This window comes from Xyrauchen texanus, chromosome 32 (assembly GCF_025860055.1).
Source record: "Xyrauchen texanus isolate HMW12.3.18 chromosome 32, RBS_HiC_50CHRs, whole genome shotgun sequence".
Classification (NCBI taxonomy): domain Eukaryota; kingdom Metazoa; phylum Chordata; class Actinopteri; order Cypriniformes; family Catostomidae; genus Xyrauchen; species Xyrauchen texanus.
Genome location: NC_068307.1, coordinates 38,494,221 through 38,514,688, shown reverse-complemented (window position 1 = coordinate 38,514,688; position 20,468 = coordinate 38,494,221). Strand labels below are relative to the sequence as shown.

Genomic DNA, 20,468 nt, shown 5'->3' with positions numbered 1-20,468 from the left:
ATTTTTAATTCAGAGGTTCAACAATACCTAAGAACAATTTCCAATTTGAGTAACAAGAAAGCTGTAAAGTGTATTGAAATATGTAAACAATTTGATATTTTTATTTAAACTGTTTATTTATTTATTTTCCTTTTTGTTGTTGTTTGTTTTAATATACCTCTTGGCTCTAGATGTAAAAGTTTTGTAAGCATTAATAAAAACATTTTTTTTTAAATGTCTCACTGTCACGAACCCCACTCCTCTGCCCCATCTCCGCTTCCTCGAGCACGCACCCATACACTCCGAGCGTGCTCGCTTCCCGCTCCCTCGCTCCGCCCCCTTGAGCTCGTACGCTCTTTTTCCTCCCTCAGGCTTTCACGCCCGGTTTGCTATTACGAGCTCTCGCTCGTAAGCTCTCTCCCCCCTCTGACACACATGCACTCCGCGAGCGTGCTCTCTTCCCGCTCATCTGCCAGAACATTATGACCACTTACACTCACGCGCTTCCTATCCCCACACATTAGTTACACCTGCACTCGTCTCGTCACCTGTCATTGTTTGCACCTGCACTCGCCCCTATAAATACACCATCCTTCCGTTTGTTTCCTGTTGGTTATTGTATTTAGATTCCTGTATGTATTTAGTTCCCCGTATCGTTGCCCCGCTAGTCTCGTCTAGTTTTGCCCCCCCCGCTAGTCTCGTCTAGTTTTGACCCTTCTCTTAGCTTGCCAGCCCCCTATTCCTCTTGTTCCCCTGCCTTTTGCTCCCTCTAGTCCCCTCTTATATACTTCCTGTTTACCCCGGCTTTGACCCTCGCTCCCCTCGACTACTCTCCCGGATTTGGCCCCCCTTTACTCTCTTTGATTCCCCGGCTTTTGACCCTACGCTTCCCTCGACGACTCTTCACTGGATTTGCCCGTTTGTACTGTTGCCTGCTTTTATTGTTTTAATAAAAGCAGTTTTTGACTTACATTGTGACTGTCTCCTCTTGTGCGGGTTACAGAATAACCAACCACACCGTAGACAGTCACAATGTACGCCACGGATTCGCGCAGCTCTCTAGAGCGGATTTTTGTGGCGTGTTCTGAGCGCGGATTTGCGGCTGGGAGAGATTACCACGCACTCACGGCCCAGGGACAGCAGGTAAGCACTTTGTTTGACTTTTGTCACCCTGTTCTACCTGTGTCTGTCCCTGAGCCTGTTTATGCTCCCAGCGCATTTCTGAGCGCCGTGAGCCTTCAACCCCCTGAGAGGTTTGACGGCTCTTCGGACGCTGACCAAGGGTTTTTTTTGCAGGCAGCGGTTATGTAACCCATAGCCCCGCCCTTAACATTGTGGAGCCAGCGGCTCGACTCGTGTGTTTGCGCCAGGAGTCAACCCTTGGAGGATTATGTTGTGGATTTTTGTGCCCTGGCCAACCAGGTGAATTTTAATGAGGTGGCTCTGAAGACTATTTTTCAATGTGGACTGAATGAGCCAACCTCATCATTAATGCCTGGTGGTCGCTGCTCCCTCAACCTGGCTCAGTATATTGACCTCGCCCTACTTTACGCTGGTTCCTCGTTCACTGTGGGGGAGGCAGACACTGAACCAGCGCTCCACACCACGGCCCCCGTCTTGAAGCCTGACACGGCCCCCGTCTTGAAGCCTGACACGGCCCCCGTCTTGAAGCCTGACACGGCCCCCGTCCCTAAGCCTGACACGGCCCCCGTCCCTAAGCCTGACACGGCCCCAGTCACGAGGCCTGTCACGGCCCCAGCCTCGAAGCCTGGCACGGCCAGCGAGCCAGCGCCCATGCCTGCCACGGCCAACGAGCCAGGGCCTGTAGCCTCGACCGTCCCCATGGCCACGTCCCCTGTTGGCCGAAGACGTAAGAGAAGGAAGAGGGCCCCTTCTCCCCAGTCTCGTCTTGTGCTCAAGACCGCAGAGGGTCCCGCAGAGTCTCCCACGGCTCTGCCGGGTTCTGCTCCGCCCTCAGAATCTCCCACGGCTCTGCCGGGTTCTGCTCCGCCCTCAGAGTCTCCCACGGCTCTGTCGGGTTCTGCTCGCCCCTCTGAGCCCTCCCGGGCTCCACCTCAAGAGTCTCCAAGGTCCCCTCACGAGCCTCCTAGGGCTCCTCCTCACGAGCCTCCCAGAGCTCTACCCCTCAAGTCCCTCAGGGCTCCACCCTTCAAGCCTCTCACGGCTTCGCCTCTCGAGTCTCTCAAGGCTCCATCCCTCGAGTCTTTCATGGCTCCACCCCTCAAGCCTCTCACGGCCGCCTCTCTCGAGTCTCTCAAGGCTCCATCCCTCGAGTCTTTCATGGCTCCACCCCTCAAGCCTCTCACGGCTCAGCCTCTCGAGTCTCTCAAGGCTCCATCCCTCGAGTCTTTCATGGCTCCACCCCTCAAGCCTCTCACGGCTCAGCCTCTCCGAGTCTCTCAGGGCTCCATCCCTCGAGTCTTTCATGGCTCCACCCCTCAAGCCTCTCACGGCTCGCCTCTCAAGTCTCTCAGGGCTCCTCCGCCTCTCAGGGCGTCCCCTCTCGAGTCTTTCATGGCTCCACCCCTCAAGCCTCTCACGGCTCCGCCTCTCCGAGTCTCTCAGGGCTCCTCCGCCTCTCAGGGCTCCTCCCCTCTCAAGCCTCTCAGGGCTCCCCCTCTCGAGTCTTTCAGGGCTCCTCCTCCTCAAGCCTCTCAGGGCTTCGTCTCTTGAGTCTTTCAAGGCTCCCCCCCTCAAGCCTCTCGAGCCTCCCAGGGCTCGGCCACTAGAGGCTCCTATGGCTCTGCCTCCCGAGCCTCCTACGGCTCCCCCTCCAGAGCCTTCTACGGCTCCACCTCCCGAGCCTCCTGCGGCTCCGCCTCCCAAGCCTCCTACGGCGCCACCTCCCCCGGCTCTGCCTCCAGTGCCTACCAGGGCTTCACTCCTGGAGCCTTCTATGGCGCCATCTCCCTCGGCTCTGCCTCCAGAGCCTTCCAGGGCTTCACCTCTGGAGCCTCCTACGGCGCCACCTCCATGGGCTCCACTTCCTGAGCCTTCCAGGCCTTCGCCCCTAAAGCCCCCCTTGGCTCCGCCTCCAGAGCCTTCCAGGCCTTCGCCCCTAAAGCCTCCTTCGGCTCCGCCTCCAGAGCCTTCCAGGCCTTCGCCCCTAAAGCCTCCGTCGGCTCCACCTCCGGAGCCTTCCAGGACCCCACCTCCTGAGCCAACTACGGTGCCGCCTCTGACGGCTCCGCCTTTCACGGCTCAGCCCGGACTTCCTGACCCTCTACCTGTCCTGTGGCCTCTTCCCTGGCCTCCGTACCCTATTCCTGTCCGGTGGTCACCTTCCAGACCCCCGGACCCAATCCCTGTCCTCCAGTTGCCTTCCAGACCTCCTGACCCAGTCTCTGCCCTATGGCTGCCCCCTAGACCTCCCGACCACCCGCCTGTCCACTATGTTCCCCCTGACCTTGTCTTGAACTGCCCATTGACCCCCATGGACTGTTTCATTTCCCTTTTGTGCCTTCTGTCCCCTCGAGCTCACACGCTCGTTCTGTCCCCTCAAGCTCACGCGCTCGTTCTGTCCCCTCGAGCTCACGCTGACCCAGCGTGGCCGTCAGGAGCCGTCCTATTCAGAGGGGAGTACTGTCACGAACCCCACTCCTCTGCCCCATCTCCGCTTCCTCGAGCACGCACCCATACACTCCGAGCGTGCTCGCTTCCCGCTCCTCGCTCCGCCTCCTTGAGCTCGTGCGCTCTTTTTCCTCCCTCAGGCTTTCACGCCCGGTTTGCTATTACGAGCTCTCGCTCGTAAGCTCTCTCCCCTCTGACACACATGCACTCACGAGCGTGCTCTCTTCCCGCTCATCTGCCAGAACATTATGACCACTTACACTCACGTGCTTCCAATCCCCACACATTAGTTACACCTGCACTCGTCTCGTCACCTGTCATTGTTTGCACCTGCACTCGCCCCTATAAATACACCATCCTTCCGTTTGTTTCCTGTTGGTTATTGTATTTAGATTCCTGTATGTATTTAGTTCCCCGTATTGTTGCCCGCTAGTCTCGTCTAGTTTTGCCCCCGCTAGTCTCGTCTAGTTTTGACCCTTCTCTTAGCTTGCCAGCCCCTATTCCTCTTGTTCCCCTGCCTTTTGCTCCCTCTAGTCCCCTCTTATATACTTCCTGTTTACCCGGCTTTGACCCTCGCTCCCTCGACTACTCTCCCGGATTTGGCCCCTTTTACTCTCTTTGATTCCCGGCTTTTGACCCTACGCTTCCCTCGACGACTCTTCACTGGATTTGCCCGTTTGTACTGTTGCCTGCTTTTATTGTTTTAATAAAAGCAGTTTTTGACTTACATTGTGACTGTCTCCTCTTGTGCGGGTTACACTCACGCAGGTGTACATTAACAGTCCTAAAACAAGCCCTCATAATAAATCTCCAGCTGATTGACAAATTCACTTGTGAAATGGATTGCTGTGAACTGTATGCCAATGATTGTCTTATGATTAATAATATGGTAGTAAACAATACAATGTATTCTAAAGCCGCTTTTTATATTGTCTTATCAATGATTAAGAATGTAATGGATTTTAATTATCTGAATATTTTGTATTTATATAAATATGAATAATCATTATATATTGAATTATTGTTATATAAGGGGCTTTCTCAGCAAATATTTGGATATGCGATTAATCGAGATTAATTAATCGGGACACCATGTAATTAATTCGATTAAAAATTGTAATCGATTGACAGCCCTAATATTTTTCTAAAATTATAGCCGATGCCCAACCTAATAGTCTAGCTATGCAATCAACTAAATTTTCTGCAACAGAAATGTAAACTGCACTGTGTAGAGGAGGAGGCTCTGTATTATGTTGCGTATGGTAGTCAAATAAAGGAAAGCCTCCAGCGCCATCATTTACAGCAGGGGTGTTCACTACCTATGGAATGGAATCTATATTTTCATCATATTATTGCAGCATGTACAATAAAGGCTATACATTATCACAATACTAGAATTTCAGTAGTCAGTAGTGAAATTTGACGATGCTCAATACCAGCTTCAAAACCACAACAAATAATAACACTAACTAATATGTTAATTATAGAAGAATGGTTTCAAGTTCTTAAGTAATAAGAATTTGTCTAAAGACAAATAAATAGTCAATAATAAAATTAAAATAAAATACAACAATGAATAGTGTGGTGAGAGAGAGAGAGAGAGAGAGAGAGAGAGCGGTAAGGCTCGTCATCTGGGTTATCATTATTTTTACACCTGTTTCTTGTTGTAGTGATGGCGGAGGGAGACATAAAAAGGCACACAAGGCATCAGAGTGGGAGAGAGAGACTATGTAGAGACACTGTACATGTGTGTACTTGATAAGAAGCCTTTACTCGTTTGTGTGTGTGACTACTTGCCCACTGAGTGCCTTTTTTGTTTAAGTTTTATGAACAACGTTGAAGAGTAATATAAATACTCATGTTGACAGTTTTCTGCCTCCTGACTCCTTACCTCCTGTCATGGAGCCTTCACCACTGGGCAAAGTCATCAAGTCCCTCGCCAGCATCCAGCAAACACAACACCAGCCCCTCATGGAGTTACACCTGGAGCAGGAGCAGCATTTCCAAGTCCTACTCCAGGCTCAAGCGGAGGACCGACAGGTGTTCCATAGCCTGAAGGACCGAGAGGGGGCTGTAACTGCGACCCTGAAGCCCACATCGCTGGTGACCCTCATCAAAATGGGGCCAAGCAATGATCCCAATGCCTACCTCAACCTCTTGAGAAGACCGCTGAGGTGTGGAATGGCCTCCCGACCAGTGGGCAGCCCGCTTGTTAACGCTACTCTCCGGGGAAGCACAGCTAGAAGCCCAGCAACTTCCTGCCGCAAGCTTCCTCGAGTACAAAGACCTGAATAGGGCCATTGTGCAATGGGTTGGCCATAGTGCTGAACATAGCCGCCAGTGTTTCAGGTCCCTGAAGTTTGGGAAACACGGCTGCCCGTTTGCTTTTGCACAACAGCTCCAGGATGCCTGCCGGAAAAGGTTGCTGGCTGAGGGAGCCCGCAACGCCTTGGAGATCGTCGACCTGGTGACACTGGAGTAGTTCACCTCCAGCTTCCTTGAGGGATGGCAGAGTGCGTCCAGTGCCACTGCCTGGCATCACTGTAGAAGGCCGTCCAGCTGGACAAGGACTACATGGCAGCGTTTCAGGGAGGCAGGGAACCAGAAGCTCTTACCTCTCTCTCGCTCTCCCCCCTGCATCTCAACTCAACCCCCCGATTTTAAGAATTTATTAAGGAAAATATGTGTGCATGGGTTCTGTAAAAAGTTATCTTGGTATGTGACGTGTGATGCTATGGCTGGACAGGTGGTGCCATGGCCATCTATGTCTGCTCCATGTCAAGAGAGGGAATCCGTGTCCTCAGGGGGTTCGCTGGGGGTGTGAGTTATCGATGGTCAACGGCTCCAGCCTGGCGTCACACTCACGTACCCTTATTTTTCGATTATTAAAGATTGGTTGTACCGAGTGATGCAGGACACTTAAACAAAAGAAAATACAACCCAGTTATTAGTATCTTAGAGCCATCGGGAATCCTTCTTCCAGGTGGCTCACTATAATCCAATGGCTGGGTATTTAGGTTACTGTAACGAACCCCGCTCCTCTAGTTCTCCCCGCTTCATCGAGCTCACAGGCTCGCTCCCCGAGCTCACACGCTCACTCCCAATCACCCCCCTCTGGCTCTCATGCACGCTCCAAATCACCACAGTATTAGTTTCACCTGTACTCGTCCCAATCACCTGGTTATTCGTTTCACCTGCACCGCTCGTTTTCTCCCCTATATATATCACAACCCTTTCGTTTCACTCTTGTTGGTTATTGTTTAGTTTACCCCTTCGCTTTGCCAGCTCTAGTGTTCCCCTAGCTCCCCTGTCTATTCAACTCGCTTGTTTACCCGTTCTGCTATTCTGACTTCCCCGGCTTCGACCTTACGCTTTCCTCGACCACTCTTTTGTAGTTTTGCCCCGTTGCCATATCCTGATTCCCCGGCTTCGACCTTACGCTCCCCTCGACCACTCTCTTCTGGATTTGTCCTATTTGTACTTTTGCTTTGCCTGCAATAAACGCAGTTTGACTATACATTGTGATTGTCTCTTCTTGTGTGGGTTACAGAATAACCAACCATACAGAAGACAGTCACAATGGAATCCATTGAAGATCTCCGCAGCTCGCTAGAGCGGATTTGCACGGCGCTTTCTGCCCAAGGATCTACGGTTGGGAAACACGACCAAGCGCTCACGGCTCAGGGACAGCAAATACAGGAAATACTGCAAACGGTACATACCATTTCCGATCAGTTTCAACCTGTTCCACCTGTGTCTTTCCCTGTACCCGTTGATGTTCCCACCGCATTTCCCAGCGCCGCGAGCTTTCAACCCCCCGAGCGGTTTGACGGTTCGTCGGAAGCTTGTCAGGGTTTTTTAATGCAATGTACTGTTTATATGACGTATCACCCCCTCCCGGTAATGTTGAGTTTTAACAATGTCTCTTTTTCTACCCCAGCCCTAGTGGATTCCGGGGCAGCGGGACATTTTTTAGACGATGGCTTGGTCCAGAAACTATCCATCCCACTCAGTCCGGTCGTGCCACCTCTCAGAGTTAACTCTCTAGATGGGGCACCCCTCGGATCGGGTCTCATTTCCTTCCGGACCATGCCATTGTCCCTCCAGGTGGGCTTGTTTCACACAGAGCTCATCCAGTTTTTATAGTGCACTCACCTAGAGACCCTGTGGTTTTAGGCCACCCCTGGTTAGCTTCATGACCCCCACATTTCCTGGCGCACGGGGAGCTGTTGCGCTGGACCAACCACTGTTTGTCACATTGTATTTCCCTTCCGGTGTCCTCCACCTCCGTAGAGAGCCCCGAAGTGAAGTCTCCTGTCTCCATCCCTCCTGAGTACTCCTCCTACGCTGATGTGTTCGAGAAGACCCAGGTTAGTCTCCCCCCACATCGCAGTGTGGACTGCACCATCGATCTCCTTCCGGGGTCCCCACTCCCTAAGAGCCGAGTGTACCCATTAACGCTACCCGAAACCAAAGCCATGGAGGACTACATCGACAAGGCGCTCAGTCTAGGCATCATTCGGCCGTCCACCTCCCCGGTGGCGTCCGGCTTCTTTTTCGTGGGCAAGAAGGACGGCGGGCTTCGCCCCTGCATCGATTACCGGGCCCTAAATAAGGCTACGGTGAAGTTCAGCCTACCCCTGCCTCTCATCCAACCGTCCCTCGAGCAGGTCAGTAAGGCTAAGATCTTTACTAAGCTCGACCTCAGGAGCGCGTACAACCTTGTACGCATCCGCCAAGGGAGACGAGTGGAAGACTGCGTTCATCACCACCAGGGGCACTACGAGTACTTGGTGATGCTGTGCGGCCTCGCCAACTCCCCTCGGTGTTCCAGTCATTCATGAACGACGTCTTCCGGGACATGCTAGACCTCTTCCTCGTCGTCTACATCGACAACCTTTTAATTTACTCCTCCACACTCTCTGAACACACCGTTCACGTCTCGAGAGTGTTACAGAGACTGCGAGAACACGACCTGTTACGTGAAGGCAGAGAAGTGTGCCTTTCACGCCCCTCCGTCTCCTTCTTGGGCTACGTCTTATCTGCTGGAACTATGGAGATGGAGACCGACAAGGTTGCCGCAGTCCTGTCCTGGCCCGTGCCCAGCACGCTCAAAGAACTCCAGCGATTCCTGGGTTTAGCCAACTACTACCGGCGTTTTATTAGAAACTTCGGCAAGATCGCTGCACCCCTCACGTCCCTGACCGAGGCAACCCGAAGTTCCTCACTTGGAACACACCTGCCCAGCAGGCCTTCCAGGCCCTAAAGGAGGCCTTTACAACCTCCCCAGTTCTCCAACAACCCGACCCCACTCTGCCGTTCAGTGGTAGAGGTGGATGCCTCAGAGGTGGGGGTGGGAGCTGTACTCTCCCAACCACACGGGACTCCCGCCAAGCTATACCCTTGTGCTTTCTATTCCCATAAACTGTCCTCCCCGAACAGAACTACGGCGTTGGGAATAGAGAGCTGCTGGCCATCAAGCTAGCCCTGGAGGAGTGGCATCACTGGTTGGAGGGCTCTAGGTTCCCTTTCGTCGTTTTCACCGACCATAAGAACCTGGAGTACCTCCGCTCAGCCAAGAGGTTGAACCCTCGACAGGCCAGGTGGGCGATGTTCTTTACCCGCTTTAACTTTTCTGTCACTTTTCGCCGGGCTCCCAGAACATCAAGGCTGGCGCCTCTCTCGTCTCTTCGACCATGGCTCAGAACCCCGGGTCGGAGACAATCCTCCCCACGTCGTGCGTCGTCGCACCCGTTAGGTGGGAACTGACGGAGGCCATCCTGCAGGCTCAAGGCGACGAGCCCGCGCCTCCTCAAACGCCCCCCAACAGGATGTATGTACCCACCATTATTCAGCCCCCAGCTCATGCAATGGGTTCACACTTCCCTCTGTTCTGGCCACCCGGGATTACCCGTACTACCGAGCTCCTTGCTAGGAGATTTTGGTGGCCCTCGCTCAGGGACGGCGTCCACGACTACGTCCTCTCGTGTCCGGTCTGTGCCCAGTCCAAAACACCTCGTCACCTTCCCGCAGGACTCCTCCAACCGTTACCTATCCCTGACCGACCATGGTCCCACATCGCCATGGACTTTATTACCGACTTGCCCCTCCGACGGCCGGACCGAGATCCTTGTGGTAATAGACCGTTTCTCCAAAATGTGCCGCCTGATTCCCCTACCGGGTTACCCAAGCGACACAACTGGCCGACCACATGATCACCCACATCTTCCGAAACTTCGGTATTCCGAGGAGATCACTCGGATCGGGGTACCCAGTTCACGTCTCGCTTCTGGCGGGCCTTCAGTGACAGACTGGGTATCCAACTCAACTTCTCCTCGGGATACCACCCCCAGACCAATGGCCAGACCGAGCGTCTCAACCAGGAGATTGGCAGGTACCCGCGAGCCTACTGCGCCCAGACCCAAGGCAGCTGGCACACCTATCTACCCTGGGCTGAATACGCCCAGAACAGCCTGGTCAGCTCTTCTACTGGTCTTACCCCTTTCCAGTGCGTCCTGGGCTACCAACCACCCCTTTTCCCGTGGGAAGTGGATCCCAGTGACGTTCCAGCGGTGGATGCCTGGGCCCGAAGATGTGCCCAGGTCTGGAGAGCCACCCATGACCGGATTCAACGCTCCACCCAGACCCAGAAGGCTAAGGCATACCGCTGACGCCGTCCTGCACCCTTGTTCCATCCGGGCCAAAGGGTTTGGCTCTCGACCCGAGACATCCGCCTCCGTCTCCCGTGTAAGAAGCTAAGCCCCAAGGATGTCGGCCCTTTTAAAATTACTAAGCGTATTAACCCAGTCACTTACCAATTACTTTTGCCACCCGCTACAAAATTTGTCCTGTGTTTCATGTTTCCCTTTTGAAGCCCGTGTTCTATAGCCCCATGTTCCGCCCACGGCAGCCCAAACACCCCTCCACCACTTTCGATGTCGGTGGTCAACCCGCCTATACGGTCCATGCCTTGCTAGACTCCCGGCGTCGGGGTGGCGAGTTGCAGTATCTGGTTGACTGGGAGGGCTACGGACCTGAGGAACAGTCGTGGAGTACGATCGAGAGATGTCCTGGACCAGGCTCTCAAGCTAGACTACCATCGCCAACATCCCGATCGTCTCGCACCGCTTCCCAGAGGTCGGCTCCTCGCAACTGAGCGGCCGTCGGAGCCGTCCGTAGCAGAGGGGAGTACTGTAACGAACCCGCTCCTCTAGTTCTCCCGCTTCATTGAGCTCACAGGCTGGCTCCCGAGCTCACACGCTCACTCCCAATCACCCCGCTCTGGCTCTCATGCACGCTCCCAATCACCAGAGTATTAGTTTCACCTGTACTCGTCCCAATCACCTGGTTATTCGTTTCACCTGCACCGCTCGTTTTCTCCCCTATATATATCACAACCCTTTCGTTTCACTCTTGTTGGTTATTGTTTAGTTTACCCCTTCGCTTTGCCAGCTCTAGTGTTCCCCTAGCTCCCCTGTCTATTCAACTCGCTTGTTTACCCGTTCTGCTATTCTGACTTCCCCGGCTTCGACCTTACGCTTTCCTCGACCACTCTTTTACTTTTTCTCAATTATACTAACCGGTTGCTGCGGGTCTCGGTGTCGACGCTGCTGCGGGTCTCGGTGTCGACGCTGCTGATCTTGTTGGTGTCGATGGTTCTGGTGCCGACGTGGCATCAGTTGGTGTCACTGAACCATTCTCTCTCGTCGAAAATGAATCTTAGATAGAAAGATCATACAAAAGTCAACACAATACGAAAAATAGCAATGGCAGATAGTTAGCAGCTAGCTAGAGGTAGCAGCAATTGTTTACAGTTTACAGTCTTCGTTGTTATAAGTGAGCTTCAGCTTTTCAAAAGCCAGCCTACAGAAAACATAACTCTCGAGCTGAGTCGCCTACAGAATTAATGTAATGTAAACTTAAAACACTTACCATCCTCCATCAGCGACTCCAACAAACTGGTGGCGAGTCAAGTCCACCCTCCCTCCCGTTACTCGCCGGTCTATGGCCGTAGATACAGTCCATCTGCTCGTACCACTTCCAGCTTTTTCGGTTTGAACCACTGCGGCCGTTGTGGTCCTTTACAGCTCTGTAGTCACTTTTCTGTTTTTTAACTTTTCCCTACATTGCTGGAAAGTCCTGTTGTAGCCATGTGTGGACAGCAGTTCGGAGATTTCTCGAAAAACTTTTTAGTTCCTCGTTGCCCCATCAAGCTCTCGCTGGATCCTTTCTTCGACAACCAAACAAAGAAAAGTCTGCACCTCCTCGTTTGACCACGCGTATTCTTCAGAGTTGCCATAATAATACTTCTGTAGGCTATATCTGTGCAAACTATTTAACAATGCGGGGTTATTCTGGATACTCCGTCTGGCGCGCGCAATGATGGCGCAGTGAATAGTGGCGATTCTCTCGGACCAATCAGCAGTCGGCATTGTTTTTACGTCACATTTTAGTATCGCCTCAGCTCGCTCAGAACCTCGCCGGAGGTGGTACGAAAAAAAGTACCCGAAGGTACCCGAAAGCAGGTACAGGTACAACTTTTACACAGTGGAAAACCAAACAAAGTCGAGTCGAGTTGAGCTGAGTTGAGCAGGTACTGTGTAGTGGAAAAGCGCCATTAGTGTGAGTGTGGTGCAGTCGGGTGCACGAAGGCAGGAGGCATCCAAGTCGCAGTGTGACCCAAGCAGTGAGGAAACCGCTCTTTTTTGAAGATTTGGGTACCGGCTGTGCTGTTGTGAGCGGTGCCCCGAACCTAGGAACTAATAATTTAGCCACAAGGGCTTAGGGGAGGGTGGAGGTTTCCAGTTCAGCCCAACCAGAGGTGAGTAGAGTAGCCAAAAACTGTACTCAAGTAAAAGTACAGTTACTTCAAAAACATAATTACTTAAGTAGAAGTAAAAGCACTAACATAAATAATTACTTGAGTAAGAGTAAGAAAGTATCCAATTAAAAGAGTACTCAAGTAGTGAGTAACTCATTACTTTCACAAATGACATAATAGACGTTTACTCCCCTCTATTCCATTACATAATACACATTTAACATGTACTACAGAATTATTATTATTAATTGAAATTCTGTCATCATTCACCATCATGTTGTTCCAAACCCGTATGACTTTCTTCCATGCAACACAATAAGGAGATATTAGACAGAATGTTTTCCTGAGTCACTATTTACTTTCAGTGAATGTTTTATATAATATATATATATATATATATTGAAAGTGAATGGTGACCAAGACTGTCAGTCCCTAACATTCCGTCTAACATATTTTGTGTTCCACATAATACAAAGCCGCACACTGGTTTAGAACAACATGAGGGTAGAGAAAATATGACAGAATATTACATTAAGGCTGAGCTATCACTTTAAAGAGAGTTTACCCAAAAATAAAAGTTCTCTCATCATTTACTCACCCTCATGCCATCCCAGATGTGTATGACTTCCTTTCATCTGCAACACAAATTCAGATTTTTAAAATAATATTTTAGCTCTGTAGGCCAAAATGTTTATGCTCCAAAAAGGACATAAATGCAGTATATAAGTAATCCACAAGACTCCAGTGGTTTAATCCATGTCTTCAGAAGTGAAATGATGCAGGGGGCGATATGCAGAAAAGAATGTGAATTACCAAAAACACAAGAAGAATGTGAAAGTGATCTGTTTCTCATCCACACCTTTCACATCGCTTCTGAAGATATTGATTTAATCACTGGAGTCTTATGGATTACTTTTATGCTGACTTATATTTTTTGCTTATACTTTTTGCTGAGCGAAAGTGTTTCACTTTGAAGAGTTTGATACTGATGACTTGAGTGACAGTCTCATCACAGTTTTTCCAACTAGTTTCAATGGAAAGCAACTAAATCCTGCTCGCAAAGTCGCTAAATGTCGGTTGATGACGTCATATGCTAATTAACATTTGTGATGTCACATTTGCATTTTGCATAGTGTCGGCCCTTTATATGTGTTTGATTCTCTGTGCTTACCATACTGTAATACCCTATTAATTCCCTATATCTCTCAATCACTCAGAGAGAAAGTTAGAAGCAGAAATATTTGTGATTGTATTTTGTGGGTATACAAATGTAGCAAAATGTAAAGTTTGTTAATAAAGTACAATCTACAAAGTTGTCTAAGTAAGTGTCTGAATCCAGAGAGTTCAGAAACAGGAGTGAACAACCATCTAAAATCTCCTATGATTAAATGCATGAATAGAATAAAAATAAACAGTCAAATTAAAAACTAATAGGAGCAAACAATACAGATTCGTGATTGGTCCTTGACAACACTGTTTGCACATGCACAGTTCATTCACGTCTATGTCAGCTGCCTTGCGGTCAACTGATAGTGCTGCTCCGCCTTCTCGCCTGCTCACCTCTCTCTCTGTCAGTCTCACTAAACAGTGGAGACGCATAGAGAGGTGTGCCTCTGAGTCCGGGCAGGATAGTAAGACCCCGCGCTCTCGGGGCAGTATTGGGGACTTTCTTCTATGGAAGTAGCTAAGGTTTGTACAAAAAGTCGCTAGATTTTGTCGCAAGTCGCTAAGTTGGCAACACTGATCACTCAAGTGGGAGCATCTCATCGCGCACAGCTGGGAACGTCCGCTCTCGTAAAAGTTCCATTCAATAATTAATTTAAATTAAACCCAGTAATGTGACAACAGGAACGCCACAAATTGTAAAGTAAAAGTAAAAAAAAATTATTAGAAATGTACCTTTGTGAGAGTAAAAAGTACCCACTTTTAAACCAACTCTAAAAGTAAATTTTCCCCCAAAATGTTACTCAAGTAAATCTAATGAAGTAAACGTAACATGTTACTACCCACCTCTGTGAGTAGAGCTTTACCCGGAAGAAGGAAAGCCGTGACCGCAGCATTGCCATGGTCATGTTCTCGCAATGAAAACACGAACCATCCGCGAACGCTGCCTCAGTGTGATTACGACATTCGAGGCAGAGTCCGTGGCCATCGGAGGCAGAGAGATAACGACCATATTCAGGAATTACACAGAGACGGAAAGGCATCTTTAAAAAATGCATCTTTAAAAAGATGTTCACGTTAATGTGTTTGCTCAATTCGAAAAAATATACTCTTTGGAAGGAATATACACTCTTTTAGCGCTGTCAAAGAGCCCAGGGGCGTACTCAGCACTGGTCGTGCAGAAGGAGAGAAAGCCTCTGGAATGTATCAACATATATCAACAGCACATGCTTCTTTCTAGGTGAATGGACCGGCAATGGAATTCAGCTCGCTGACACACAACTGCTCGGCTAATCTGAATGAGTTGTTGCGACCCAGCTCCTTTTATACCCGTATGTCTGGGGGAGTGGCATGCAAATTCCACTCGCCAATTCTCATTGGCCTTTTCTCAATGATCAGAGGTGTTTGGGGCTCCCAAGAGCGACACCATAGTGTCACTACATCGACACAACATTGTGTGAGTGACAGAAGGGGAACTTATGTTAATAAATGGAACCTTATTGTAACTAAAATTGTGTCCACAGCATGCACATGATCTATTGTGTCCAATTATTATGGCTATGTCCTGCATGGACCCCAATGATTGCTGATTGTGTCTATTTTTAAAGAATCATATTGTTTCAAGAGCAAACTTTGATTTCAGCATTAAATTAAAAAGTGTACACATTACAGATCAGAAATGTAATAACAGTTTTATTAAAAGGATCTGTAAAAATGTCAGAATTACTTTAGGTTTTTGGAATTCACAACTTTAAAATATTTTTGGGAAGAGACTTTTAAATGAGATGATATTGTGTCACCAATAACAAATAATATACAAAACTGTTCTGATGTGATTTGTAGTATTTTTATTTGGGCGAATACTATTATTGATATACATTTAAGGAAATTGATAATTTATTTTTATTTTGACAGTAATGCTGAACATAAGGTATGGTATATTATAAATCTATTGCTAATTTATGGAAAAAAATAATTCATAATTGTACATTGGTATCACAAAAAACACATTTTACAAAAGGAGTTTATTCATCACACTGAAGCATCTCCACAGACATCCAAAAAAAAAAAAAAAAAAACGCCCTTTTGTCTCTTTGCTAGTGCACTGCCCATAGAATTTCAACGAGGTCGACGCGTTATGCTATGTTAAGCTAAGTTTTTAGAACCTAAGTAAAAGGGCTCTTCTTTGGGACACGACTCAAGACGCGCTGACGCGCATAAAGATGACGCGGCAGTGACGTAGCACAGAAGTCCCAGAATGCCGCTGTGTGCCAGCGAAGCAGTGATCAATGATCAGACACCAACTGAAGACAATGGATTAAAAATCGATTATTAATCAGCGATACACGAGAGACATTAGTCAGCAGTTTAAAGATCAACCGATGACTGAAGAGCTTGAGGAGCGCTCATCGGGTTTGAATCGGATGTTAATCGTTATAGTGCTGATCGTGCCATCACTGAATTACTGCTGTATATAACATAAAAAATTATATAAAATCATCAACATTGTATTAATACCGTCGTCAACAAGAGCTCAAGACAAACACAACAGGTAAGAGAAACACATTCATCACATAATTACACCAATAAAATAGTACACTCACATTACATCAAAATTATAACCGCATGAAATCGATCTAGAGATCAAATAATAATCAGAGCCAGGAGAAACAAGAGAAAGATACATTCCCATCATTACAATAATATAACAATACAAATAATTACAAAATCATAATAATGGCACGTTAACATCTGCGAAATCTGCCACAACAGGTAAGACATAGATGCATTCATATAATTACACTAATAACATAATAATCACACCACATATCGCAATAATGTATAAAACAATCACATATAACAATAATGTGTCAAAATAATAGCATACAGTATATATGAGCTGTTGAGTGAGTTAGATCTCTGAGCTTTGTCAGGGTTTCATCACATCCACTCTTTATATGAAAATCTGATCAACATTATTATACCATTTTATTAGCACATCATTGCACTATTATATTATAATTTATATCATATATCATAATAATAAACCATTTGGCTATTATGTATCATAATTGGCATAACATTCTCATATTATAAGATAACATTATCTCCCCGTATATGTGCTGTTCAGTCAATCAGTCAGGTTTGTGAGTATGTTTATTAGTCCATTTGTCTATGATCACATATTACTGACTATTATCACAGTTAATTTAAAGGGATCATGACTAATATATATATATTATTTTTATCTTCCCTGAGGTCCACTTATAATTTTAGTATAGTTTTTTTTGTTGTTGCACCAAAACAGTCATAATTTAGCCATATATATAATATGATTTAATATGTTTCCCTCTGTCTGAAACGCTCGGTTTTCAGCTACCTGGCCCTTTAAGACTTAAATGTAAATGCCCACTGTTCTGATTGGCTAACATCTGCAGCCCTTCCAATACAGCTATATTTGAAACACAATCCAAAGAAAACGAACAAACTCCAGACTACATTTATCACATAACATACAACCAACACATTTCATCTGAATGTATGAAACTGTTCAATCAAGCAGCATCACAAAATATTAATATGAAATATTAATCATTAAAATGGTTTACTTATGAATTTGCATTCCAATAGTTTTTTCATCTGCCACACTTCAATAATAGTTCCTTTGAAAAGCTTGAATCATGCTGTGACTGCAATACAATCCATGATGTTGGGTGCTTCAACAGGCCAAAGCAGAGACTCTTAAAACATGTTGCACATCACCTGAAACATGTCAAAATTATCAAAGATGTCCAACGAGTGCATGTTTACAAAAGACCAACAATTTAATAATGGCACAGATTGGTCCAAAATTGGATGAATCTCCCATGACAGGCCCATCTCTCCCCTCTTCACCTGTGTGACTGACTCTGAGAACCAGTGGGTGGGACCAAGGTTACAATGATGTAAAATAGGCATTGATGTCTTGCTGAAGAGGCAGTCATATGCATATGTATTTGGTCCTTGTGATGTCAAAAGATCCACAAATTCCAAACGAGCCATTTGCAGCTTAGTTTAAATCAATGGTTCTCAATTTTTTTTGGGTCACGCCCACCATTGAAATAAAAAAGAACATTTGCACCCCCCCTCCTCCAAATAATTGAATCGAAAATCGTTCTTTTAAAAGATTAAACAAAATTTTCTTTCATCTTCATTTGACAAAAAAGGTTTTATTTCAAATACAATGAAAACTGAATGGAACTTGACAGTTCACTACAGGGGGCGCTTGGCCATGCAGAAAACCGAATCCTCCATTCATCTGCATTGAAGAAAATCAGAAAGTCGCATACTCTAGAATAGTTATTTTTTAATACAAATTGATAATTGCAAGGATTCATACCTATGAATGGAAATAAGCTTCAGCAGTCTCTATAAAATTTCCATTAATAATAATTGACTGTGATTGTCGCATCCTGGCCAGCGCTGAAAAAAGTAATAAATATCTTGTGACATCGCCGTCTACACGAAACGCTGTTTCGGTAGTCATTATTCAAAATCAGTATTGCATTTTTCATCCATAAAACACAAGATTGAGGGATGAGAGGATCGTGTTTGTGGCTGTCCAAGCTCCAAAAGCACATATTAAAGCACCTTAAAGTCGTCCATAACACATGTGCCTTAGATCTCAATTCTTCTGAAGTCAAATAGTCTGTTGTGTGAGGAAAATAATCGTAAAAAAAATGTAAGAGTTAATTCACCTCGTCACTCATCTGAAACTGGCGCTCGCAAGAATAACCTTGTTTACATGAGGGCACCTGACATCAACCCTTTGGGCTGCCAAGAGCCGCGTGCACAGAATGCACTGTGGTGCCAGGCTAAAGTTTAAAGGCAGAGGAAAATAAATTGCGCACATCGGTTCTTATGTTTTTGTTTTTTTCTTTCTCGTCACTATATTTGTTGAATGTGTGAAAGTGAATGAGATTTGAGGATGGGTCAGTCTTCCACGTCCCCCTTGCAATACTGCCGCTTCTCCCTTCAGGGTGCACCCCACACTTTGAGAATCACTGGTTTAAATAATGCTCTTTTTCTATTAAGGAGGAATATTTTGCGTTTGTAATCTTTAATCGCACACTGTGCTCGTAAATAATTTTAAAATAATGACCAACATGATTTGGGAATCAGAAGAACTTTTGTTCCTGAAGTTTTGATCCAGACTGATAGAATACGTGCTTCAGAGGAAGATATTAGATGAGCGTTTGATTTGAAGAAAACACTGGATTATCGTGAGGTTCATGAACTACATCTGTTTAAACAAGATATCCTCATATTTGCAAACGGCATATGATAGAAGTATGACATTTGCCTTTTTATCATTAGATAAGATAAAATTTACAGGGAACTGCTGAGATGCTGATAGAATACGTGCTTAAGAGGATGAAATATGAGCGCTCCACAGGATGCTGGATTTGCTTAAGTTTTGTGAGATCTGTGAATAACCTCTGTTTAAACGAGGTATCCACATATTTGCAGATGGCATATGATATTAGTTTTTATTGATATTTGCTTTAGACAAGACAGTTAAAAGTTACAGGAAACTGCACATTTTAAACATCGATGTATATCGCAGCTCAGATTTGCTCATTTGGTTTAAATGAGACTGTTGCATACCGTTCTATTATTGTAGTAACACGATGGCATGTAACAACAACATGAACTGTGATTGGTCATTTACATGTCTCAGATGCTCCTTCACATGTAAGCAGGCGATTCTCTGCCCCCTCATGCCTTAAAAACAAATCACACAAAAGGCAATATGTATTGTCCGATGCTGATAATTAAAGAATTGACTTGAAAGGTTTCCTTTATGCTTATAACAAATAAATCAACTGAAAATATACAGTATCTCACAAAAGTGAGTACACCCCTCACATTTTTGTAAATATTTGATTATATCTTTTCATGTGACAACACTGAAGAAATTACACTTTGCTACAATGTAAAGTAGTGAGTGTACAGCTTGTATAACAGTGTAAATTAGCTGTCCTCTCAAAATAACTCAACACACAGCCATTAATGTCTAAACGCTGGTACACCTCTTAGTACACCCCTTAGTGACAATGTCCAAATTTGGCCCAATTAGCCATTTTCCCTCCCCGGTGTCATGTGACTCGTTAGTGTTACAAGGTCTCAGGTGTGAATGGGGAGAAGGTGTGTTAAATTTGGTGTCATCGGTCTCACACTCCCTCAAACTGGTCACTGGAAGTTCAACATGGCACCTCATAGCAAAGAACTCTCTGAAGATCTTAAAAAAATAATTGTTGCTCTACATAAAGATGGCCTAGGCTATAAGAAGATTGCCAAGACCCTGACACTGAGCTGCAGCATGGTGGCCAAGACCATACAGCGGTTTAACATGACAGGTTCCACTCAGAACAGGCCTCGCCATGGTCGACCGAAGAAGTTGAGTGCATGTGCTCAGCGTCATATCCAGAGGTTGTCTTTGGGAAATAGACATATTAGTGCTGCCAGTGAGTGATGCACACTGCATCAAATTGGTCTGCAATGCTGTCGTCCCAGAAGGAAGCCTCTTCTAAAGATGATGCACATGAAAGCCTGAAAACAACTTGCTGAAGACAAGCAGACTAAGGAACTGGATTACTGGAACCATGTCCTGTGGTCTGCTGAGACCAAGATAAACTTATTTGGTTCAGATGGTGTCAAGCGTGTGTGGTGGAAACCAGGTGAGGAGTACAAAGACAAGTGTGTCTTGCCTACAGTCAAGCATGGTGGTGGGAGTGTCATTGTCTGGGGCTGCATGAGTGCTGCTGGCACTGGGGATCTACAGTTCATTGAGGGAACCATGAATGCCAACATGTACTGTGACATACTGAAGCAGAGCATGATCCCCTCCCTTCGAAGACTGGGCCGCAGGGCA

General features: G+C 46.7%; 1 protein-coding gene across 7 annotated transcripts in view; it reads left to right on the top strand.

Annotated features, from left to right (window-relative positions):
• Nucleotides 1–15,805: 15,805 nt before the first annotated feature.
• The window catches only part of arfgap1 (ADP-ribosylation factor GTPase activating protein 1), a 75,486-nt gene continuing 70,823 nt past the window's right edge, over nucleotides 15,806–20,468 (top strand). For all 7 annotated transcript variants that reach the window (XM_052101968.1, XM_052101965.1, XM_052101967.1 and 4 more), the window contains exon 1: nucleotides 15,806–16,106. The gene's annotated coding sequence lies outside the window, so the exon portion shown is untranslated. The remainder of the gene's footprint in view (nucleotides 16,107–20,468) is intronic.